At 36.2% G+C, this 9,970-nt stretch overlaps 1 long non-coding RNA gene across 3 annotated transcripts; it reads left to right on the top strand.

Annotated features, from left to right (window-relative positions):
- Nucleotides 1-427: 427 nt before the first annotated feature.
- On the top strand, nt 428-4,697 carry LOC143884597 (uncharacterized). 3 transcript variants are annotated; one of them, XR_013252993.1, is made up of 7 exons: nt 428-519; nt 851-916; nt 1,322-1,389; nt 1,558-1,649; nt 2,260-2,882; nt 3,831-3,963; nt 4,216-4,697. It is a non-coding gene; the product is annotated as an uncharacterized LOC143884597 (long non-coding RNA). The 3 variants fall into 3 exon arrangements; XR_013252998.1 differs by lacking the exon at nt 851-916 and having other exon boundaries at nt 429-519; XR_013252996.1 differs by lacking the exons at nt 2,260-2,882; nt 3,831-3,963.
- The last annotated feature ends 5,273 nt before the right edge of the window (nt 4,698-9,970 follow it).

Raw genomic sequence — 9,970 nt, 5'->3', positions numbered from 1 at the left:
CATGTATCTCATATTGTATTCTTATCCAGTTGCTGATGTGGCTAACAACCTTTATTTGTAAACATCCTTTGTAATCCTTACTATTCTAAAAGCGTAAACCAAGGAAAATTCGTCAACCAACTTTTGCACAAATCCCATTTAAGCCCCACTTCTGATTTCCTACAACTTCCGGATATATCCCCTTTCCCTAGGGCCTTATCGTCATTTCAGTATGTGCTTTTACCCCTAGAATACGTCTCTCCTTTTGCTACACTGCTACGGGTATTTGCTAGGTGTCTCGCATGCATAAATCCTGCCAGATGTCTCTCCTTTTTTGTTTCTGCTCTGGGTATTTGCTAGGTGTCTCTCATGCATTTTCATCTTCTCGCCAGGTGACTCGCATGCATATTTCAACTACAGCTTTACTTCTTTATCGAAACAGCAGACTTCTCTAGGGCTTTTTTTGGGTATCAAAACGCATCTCTACTCTCGGGTTTCCCCTGTCGCGAGTCCGGCAATTTTTACCAGCGATTTTTCCAGGTATGCTCGCTCTCAATGTATCTCTATATCTGTCTTTCTCAACCCCCCCTCTCTCAGTCTCTCAATTTCTCTCTCTTTCAATCTCTCTTCAAGGGTTTTCTTTTTCTTTTTTTTGTTTCAGAACAAATTCTTTAAAATCTCTGCTACCTCTTTTAAAAATATAATTGTTTAAAATCTATAAAAATCTAATACTTTAAAATATCTCTTAATCAGAACTTCAAAATCCATCCTCAGATCTTCAAAACGTCTCCAATTTTTGGTAAAAAAGTATTTGCATCTGACTTTTATTTTGTTCCTATGGTTTTGTTTAATTGGTTTGTATTACTGAAAGAAGTTGAAGATGATAAAGCAGAGGAGCTTGTAAAAAAAGTGCCCAGTTAGTGTCTTATTGCCAATGGTGAGCTACCTTATCCTTGGCAACATTATGGAATTTTTTATTTGTTTCCCTTGGCATCACAAAGCTACGTAAGTGTTGTATAATGGTGAAAGGGTAGAAATATTACTTATCTTTGCTTTGGTTGCAACGGTTGGAACAACTTCCTCTGAATATTCTTGTTTTGTAATGGAAATGCTTTATCTTATAAATAACATTTGGGTATATTACTAAATGATTTTTTTCCATTTCTTTTCCCATGCTCATTTCATGGCACTTTATTGCTAGCGTTATGCAAAATTGACAAGATATAAATAACATTTGGGTATATTACTAAATAATTTTTTTTCCATTTCTTTTCCCATGCTCATTTCATGGCACTTTATTGGTAGCTTTATGCAAAATTGACAAGACATGTACGCTTTGTAGAGAATGTATTCATGGAAATGATTGCGAGAAGTACGTGGAGCTAAGGCCTATTAAAGATCACTTCATCTGTAAGTAGTCCAACAGAAAATAAAATTATTGGATCACTAAATATCTAGACATAGTATCTCTTTGAGCGATAGTGGTAATTATATTTTATGTGTAATTAAATTACGTTGCAGAAAAATGCAACTATGTAATGAAGCATACTGAGAAGGAACATTTGTTACATTTGGCAGGTTCAATGGGTGAGGATTTGGAAGAGGAGGCAATGGAAGGAACACCTTTTTTTTTGGACCTATCAGTTTCAGATCATTTCATTGCTTTTTGGGTAATTTGTTTGGTTTCAGATCGTTTCTTCTTTTGTTTTAGTACATTTTGGTTTCACATCACTAAATATTTATTGTTTTGGGCAATGGCTTTGGGTTTGGGTTTATAGCATATTTGACCATAAACTGCATTTTTTGTAGCCATGTAATGATCTATTCACAAGGTCTTTTATCTCATGCGTGGCCAATAAGTTCTGTAAATTTCATTCTCTTAGGCTTGTGTTTCATTTTATTGCAACAAATCTTACTCTTTTATATGTTTCAATTTTTAATATCTCTCGTGTTTGTAGGTTTCATTTTTGAATCTCTCTTGTTTGTAGGTTTTATTCTTCTTCTTCTCCGTATTCTTTTCATTTTGTTACAACAAATATGAATCTTTCTTGTGATTAAAAAAATATGATTCTTTCTTGTAGTTATTTCTTGATATATCAAGAGTTTGGTATTGCTCTGCTCCATAGTCCATTCAGTAGTGTTTTATTCACATAAGTATCTTTTTTATATTTACTATTAAATAAAGTTGATTTACTTCAACTTAACGAAAATATTATTGTTGGTTAGTTCATGATCGAATATCATACTTTTAACTAATTTGCTATCTCTCTTTTTTCCCAGATTCTGAATTGTATCTGTGGCTACTTAGAAAATTCTCAGATGGTAGAATGGTTCATGAGTGCCTTCACACTGTTCAAGGGCTAATCACAGATAACGAGTCAACCATTCAGGTAAAATGCAAGAATTTAAGGAATCGGTCTTGGGCCATTTTTCTAGGTCTGGATGCTTGAGCTCATGCAATAGAACGAGTCATTCCAGCGTGGATAGCTTTGAAACTGAGTTGGAGTCTGTTCTTCCCAAAAGAGTGTTGGTTTTGTTGAAAGGGATATGTGATGGAGAGGTTGCACCTTTTGTGAGGAAGATTTGTACAAGCCTTGGCAAGAAGCAGCAGCTCAAGCTTCAATACATCATACAAAAACCTCTGAATCTCTCTGTTTGATCTATCAGGGATGTGATGTGGAAAGAAATCAGCTGGACCTTGTTCTTTTATATATATTTTGAGGGATATAAGTGCTTTGAAATTCAGAGAATGGGAGGCCATTGGGCTAATCTTATTGATAAAATTGGTTGTGACACTAAATATTTAAAAAGTTCTACCTCAGAAATCAAATGAACAAGATCCGTGGTGAAATAATGCCGGAAATTTTCATCAATTCATATTTTTTGGCTATCATCTTTCCTCGGTGAGTAATTGAACTCAGCCCCATCCATTATTCAACTCACATTCAAGAATTGTCTTTTCCTGATCATTATTTTGAGCTAATAATGATCATTGGACGTGGCAACATACAAGATCAAGGGTTTTACTTTTATCACGGGTGACTTTTGTGAGAAGCATTATCTTGGTTAATTTTTTTTTTTTGGGATTGATGTGTGAATACTATTGTTTGCATCCCTCTGTGAATGGGTCTGAAATTTGGATTTTGGATGGCCCTTATGTCCCCTCTCTTGTTTTCTGTACATGGTTATCCAAGTATCTTACTATCTCATTTTTTATTTGGTTATCTTGATATAACAATGTATATATAGGTTCATAGTATCCTGAAACTCTATTCTTTTCATTTCCTTTTAATCTGTTTTAGTTTTATTCAACAATCATATCCATTTTTATTGGTGTAAATTTTAACTTGTAAGTTGGCCGTTTTAACAATTATTGATTTATTTCGTACATTAGTTCATAGAATGTATGTTGTAAACTTCTATCTAATTTTATTACTCATTTACTGTAAGTGTATTGGGCTGGAGCCTATGTATTTTGGATGGGGACACCTTGTCCCCTCTTCGCTTTCTATGTATTAATAAAAGCCAATTTTCAAAAAAAAAAATCTTCTATCTAATTTTATTTAGATAAATTTGCAATTGCTCATTTTTTGTATTAGATCTTTGTCATTTTTGCTATACTTTTTACATTAAACCTTGGTAGCATAGATATGGGCTTTGGTTTTAGCTGTTTCCGATTATGGGAACGGATACATCCAAAAGTAGTGATGGCCTCAAAAATGTGTAAACTGGAACCTTACAGAATAGCACTAGACAGGATAAAGTCATAATCCATGTTTTCTTTTTCCTATGTTTGGTTTGCCTTTACACATTTTTAGTGGATTTAACTGATGAGCCAACGAACATATTAGGCAGCAGAGGAATGTACATCGGTGCTTGAGCTGGATTAGAAGCACACTGGAGCCTTGATGCTACAGGCACAAACATTGGTCACCCTTTAGGAGTGCCAGTCAGCACCTACAAACGTGACTCAGGACACAACTGGTATGTGTCTCACCTGCTTTATTCCCCAATAGTTTGATACCTTAAATGGCCAATTTGCATGGAGACTTGCATAACATTAACTACATGACACTGGCATGTCAACGATGTATCCAATAGGATGAATGTAAGCAATATAATGAAATGATGATATAATAAAAATACAATGAGATGTTGTTGTCTGTTTCTGTTTCATTTTCATTTTCATGAGGAGCTTGTAGGGGAATTGGGGATTTATTTCTTGTTGTTCGACAGATCTGGAGTGGTATGGTGAAATCAATCGGTGAAGGGTGAAGGGTGAAGGCCAAAGTTTTCGATATTCAAGAAGTGGCAAACCAGTTGGAGATGGAACCGGTTGGAGATGGGATCAGGTTTTATTTGATCATAATTTCTATGGGTGGTTGCTCTATTGCCTACCGCACATGCATGATAATCGTACTGCTTTCTTTTCTTAATGTTGAACTGAAGTTGCCCTTGCTAAAAGCCAGTGACGCCTTTTCTGTCATTAGCAGTGACCCATACAGTCCTTAACGATTCCAGAGGATTCATTGACAAAATTTGTACATAAATGGATGCCTACTGACGAGTAGAATCTTCGCCATGGATAAGATTAGTACATAAATGGATCGTGCCAACTGAAGAGTAGAATCTATTCGTTTACTAGGATGCTTTTTATTTGAATTGTGATGTTATTAATATAACTGTGAAGCAAGTCTTTACTAAATTTTATTATTTAATACCTTAGTTTCACGTGCACTTTTACTAGTACTATTATATACACAGATCTGTGAGGAGAGAAAACCTCACCGGGCGTTGCACTTTTACTAGTACTATTATATACACAGATCTGTGAGGAGAGAAAACCTCACCGAAAGCATTGAGAAAATTGTTCTCTGTTTATATTTATTCAATATGAGCTCGAGCGCACAAACAGTTTTCCTACACACACGCGTGCATATAAGCTTATATGCGCTCGAGTGCACTAAACAGGTTGGGCCCACATTTTTGTGGTGATCCGAACCATTCATTTGAAAGGCCCTTACCTAGATAGAGTATCCCCAAAAAATCAGATCCATAGGATCATCCTAACCCCTCCAAAAGTGCAGGGAAAAAATGGGCAGATTTATGAACAATCAGTTTATGTCCATTTTCCCCTCCACTTTTGGATGGGTTAAGATGATCTTATGGATCTGATTTCTAGTACACACCATATCTATGGAAGATCCTTCCAAATGAATGCTTTGGACCACCCTAAAAATATGGGCCCATATGAGTTTTGTGCACACGAGCCCATATAAGCTATATGTGCTCGAGCGCACAAACAGTCCCCCCCCCCCCTCCCAACACACACACACACACATATATATATATATATATATATATATATATATATATATATATATATATATATATATATATATAGAGAGAGAGAGAGAGAGAGAGAGAGAGAGAGAGAGAGAGAGAGAGAGAGAGAGAGGCAATAACTTAACTCTGAATACGAGATCAATTTTATTCTTGAAAATGTCGTCCAAATTTGGTTCTTATAGCTTGAGGAAGTTGAAAAGCAATGTTTTTTTTCCAATTTTGGTTGAAAAGCGTTCTTGTTGATGAGAGTGTGTCCAATCTTGGTGCTTCCTCTTCGAGACTGGGTTTGAGCCTGAAGAACAAGTTAACTGCTCTCATTGTGGATGAAAATAGGATTAATCACAAGATCTACAAGACGCTCTTTAACCACCAGCCTTTGTGTGGGAATCGAGTTGGTAGAGAAAGGCCATGCAACTGACAATTTTTGCGCCATTGGAATGGTCTTTGATCATCTCAGCGACATAGAGATGCCTATCATGGATGCGTAGCATATAAAGCATTCTAGTTCTTGTAGGGATAAAATTGCCATTTCATTCTTGTTAGCACGATCTTCATTTGGTTTCTGCCGTACATTTATGAAATCGCTGACATGAAAATTGAATAACAATTCTTTCTATGGGCTATGCGTCTCATCCCATGCAAAAGCTAGTTATGGGGCAAAATTGTCATTCCATCACATCAAACTCAATGAGAGGATAAAATGACTAGAAACTTTACCCCATAGCGGCATCTAATTTTGAATGACTAGAAACAGATTCGTTCTCAAAATCAATTATCAAAGGAAATGATATCAGCACCACCAGGTTTTGATAATATACATGAATTCGCCTTGTCCTATATGCTTAACAATTTGTTACAATTCCTAAAAAGCTCTCGCCTTTAACAACTGGTTATAACATATGCGACAAGTTGAGTTCCTGCCTATATCATTGAGCTTCTCAAAAGAGTGCCTAAGTGAACAAAATACCCTTATTTTTCATGAAAATGTTCATGTTTATGATTTGATTTGATTTGTTTTAATAAGAGAAATGAAAAGAAGATACTCGTGTGACACAAAGTTCGCTTTCTATTCTGTCTTCTTTTGAAAGATGCATTTTTCTATAACAGAAGTGCCCATATTATTTAATAAAATAACAAAGTATACTTTTCAATATTACTAGTGCTATTTGGGTTAACCTTGATAGAAGATGAAGATCTTGTCCCCATATTTATTTTTACAGAAGTGCTCAAATTATTTAATAAAGTAACAAATATGCCCCTATTTTCAATATACTCTTCAATATTACTAGTGCTATTTGGGCAACTTTGACAGAAGATGAAAATCGTGTCTCCATATATATTTTCCCTTTAAATATTTAGATATTTGTTTCATGTGATAGACATGATGGATTTTATGGTAACAGGCACTCGAAGCATGATTGTGGGGGTGAGTTGAAACTCCCGGAGCGAGAAGCAGTTGTTCATGGGGGCTGAAGTCAATGCGTTCTACGTGAAGCCTATCACTCGCACTAAGCATATCTCTTTCCTCCAAGAAATCGACAACTGCTAAAATGTCAAGAAATTGTATGGTGAATGCGCATGTAGATTGGTATTGGTGGTACGACTTGATATTTGATCCAATAACAGTATCTTAAAAAGTGTCCTGCTAAGACGACTTTCAATTTATAATGATATCCTTCTAAATTAACCAAAACCATATCATTTCCCTCTAAATTACAGAAAGAAAAATATTTCTGAGGAAAAGATTTTCCATCAGAATTTTTTTTTCTTCTAGTCGAAACAGCGCCAAAAGTGATTAAAAAAAAATCTTTGGAGTCAATCTTAATTGAATGCGAACTGTATAATAATGACTATAATCGGATCCAAAATTAATTGAATTGAGGATTATAATGCAGTTGCCATTAGGGGAAGGAGTTGATGAGGCCCGTGACTAACTTAGGTGGTTTATAATCACATTACCCTTAGGTCTATGTTTGGAAGCCATGAAGTTCTTTTCTAGGAAAATTTGTTTTATTTTTCCTGTTTTCAGCTATTTAGCTCCATCTCTTCACTCCTAACCCCTCAAATTCTCTCCCTCCAGCAAACTAATATTCCCCGGAAAAAAGAAATCATGGTGGTCATACATAATGTTTCGATTCAATGAAAATGGCATTCAAACGAAATCATTTTTCACTCTTGGGAATTGTGTGGATTTATCTTGAAAGCATGCTATGCTTGTCTTTTGATCACGTACGGCAAAGAGTTCTAACATTAATGCTGATACTTAAATGAGCATTGGAAAACTACTTGCTTAGGCAAAGTGAAGATAAATATTTCGGGCACTTTGGCATCCTAAATGTGTATTTTTATAGGTAAGCAGGGGATTGGCAGGACCCCTATTTTTTTGTATTTCCACTTTTGCGCTTGACAAATCTTCTATTTTTCTCCCTACCCATTCACACTCCAGTCCAGATTCTTGTGACAATGGCATGTATTTCAATTTACTTCTTTCATGAAAATTCTTCGAATTCGGACTCTCATCAGATCCATCATCCTTCATTGCTAATGCACATGGGCTTCACTTCTACAATTGTTGTCCTTTTATTCATCAATTAGTGGCTAAGAATTTAGGGGGTAGTAAATATCAAATCTGGTTATCATAAAAAATGGCAATCATTCCAATGGGATGCTGAAATCAAAGGAAAGAGTGGAGATTTTATAAAAGATAAGAGAGAGGTGTATTGTTGGGTAAAATGATGGAATGGTTATTTTGCTTACAAAGGAAGACACTTGAAAGCACCGTTAGAGTAAAATGAGGGGGTGTTTATTTGAACATTTTTCCTTCTAAGCTCATTTTACAATGCACTAACGATCTTTTTTTATCTTGCTTTTCTCTCATGTACACCTGCCTTCTTTGGTTCTTTCTTCATCTCCACAAGATTAGTTGACATTTGGGGTATTTGCTACACGCAGAGAATGGCATAGGTGTGAACCAAAGGTGCTGTTGAAAGGGACGATGAGAGATGAGTGATCACCAGCGAGGCTCTTGCGACCATGGAACCCCGACAAGAGAGGGAAGATCTCCACAAGTCTACTTGCAATCTTATTTTGGAGACTACTTGCAATCTTATTTGGAGAAGACCCACTCAAGCTCACTTGCCATCAACAATCTTAAAGATCACTGTACATCTCCTTGAAGAAGTCAAGCTTACTTGTAATAGTTATAGAGAAGAAAACTTGTATTGAAGAGGCGTATTAGCCTTACAAGAAGGCACAACACATTGAATCTTGAAGAACATTGGAAGGGTGGAAGGGCACCGTTCTTAAACCCTTGGGGGCATAAAAGCTTTAAAAGGGCTCCCATCCAGTCGTCTCAAGGAGGATCACTATAGTGGAATTCCTCAAAGATACAAACTTGAGAAGAGTGGAGCAGACCCTTGGGTTTTAGGGTCGAACCACTATAAATCTTGTGTGTATCTCTTTACTCTCTTCTCTCCTTGCTTTACTTTGTGTTGTTTGCTTCCGTCAATTTTCATTTAACAAACTCTCATTAATCCAAGAGCTAATCAACTAGTGTGAGTTAAATCACATAGAGAAGTCTAAAGTTAAGCTTAGAAGTTCAGAAAGACTAATAATTTTAATACCCAACCAATTCGGCCCCCTCTTGGTTGTCAATAATTTTAATTGTCGAAGCCCTCAAATTGATTTTCCAATCTTTGCCTCCAAGGAGGCTAGCAAGCCCGTGCATCACGAGCACACACATCCACACATGTTGCACCGAGGGTAGCCTTCAGACCGAACATACCTCTTTTTTTCAATCATGTCGTTTCTTTCGATGTAAAAATTTTTTTTTGCCCATTTTTTAAATCATATTTTACACCCATTTTACGCGAAAAATGAGCATAAATTAGACGTACCTCATTTTAAAATGAGAACTTTAACCCAATAGGACATTCAATTTATGATGATATGCCTCTCAATTAACTTCAATCTTATTATTTCCAATTAAATTTTGAAGTGAATTTTTTTTTTGCATAGGAAAGGTTTTTTTTTTTTCACAATCCAAATAGGGCCTAACTCGAAACTTTCCTTAAGATTTTGAGTCTATATGTGTCTAATATGACAGTTACGAGGTGCTCAACTAATCTTTCTCCTATGCTCCAATTCTAATGGTTCCTTCATCATGTTAAGACCTAATCAATAATCTTTGAGGTTTGTGGACCCCCATCCAAGAGAAAGAGGTGGGGGATGAGCCCCTAGCGGCCTCTGTATCATCCACGTGTGAAGGAGAGCTCTACCAAGGAACTCTCGAAATGGATGCCACCCTCATAGCATAGCACGAGTGGCGATAAATGACATACCTGTTAATCTAAGGATAAATCATCAAACCAAGATGTACCTAAAACAAACTCAGAGTCACCATCTATGGATAGGCCATGGAACCCCAAAAACAAATATGCTCTGTATACCATGGATAACCAGAAATATATATAGGCTCGTGCCTGATTATGAATGTGTAGACACCCCATTTTGACCGAACCCTCATAGCGTCGTTAGATTAGAAGTCCTGTTAAATCGGTGTTCTAGAGTCCCAATTGGTACCTTAAGATAGGCTAGGATCCCAGGTAGGTCCCTTTAAATTTGCATCTGAATCCGTCGCGATTTA

The sequence above is a fragment of the Tasmannia lanceolata genome, unplaced genomic scaffold, assembly GCF_043159265.1.
Source record: "Tasmannia lanceolata isolate RefF3 unplaced genomic scaffold, GAP_Taslan_0.1 ptg000002l, whole genome shotgun sequence".
Taxonomy (NCBI): Eukaryota; Viridiplantae; Streptophyta; class Magnoliopsida; order Canellales; family Winteraceae; genus Tasmannia; species Tasmannia lanceolata.
Note: the sequence above shows the minus strand (reverse complement) of the source record. Positions and strands in the feature narration are given on the sequence as shown.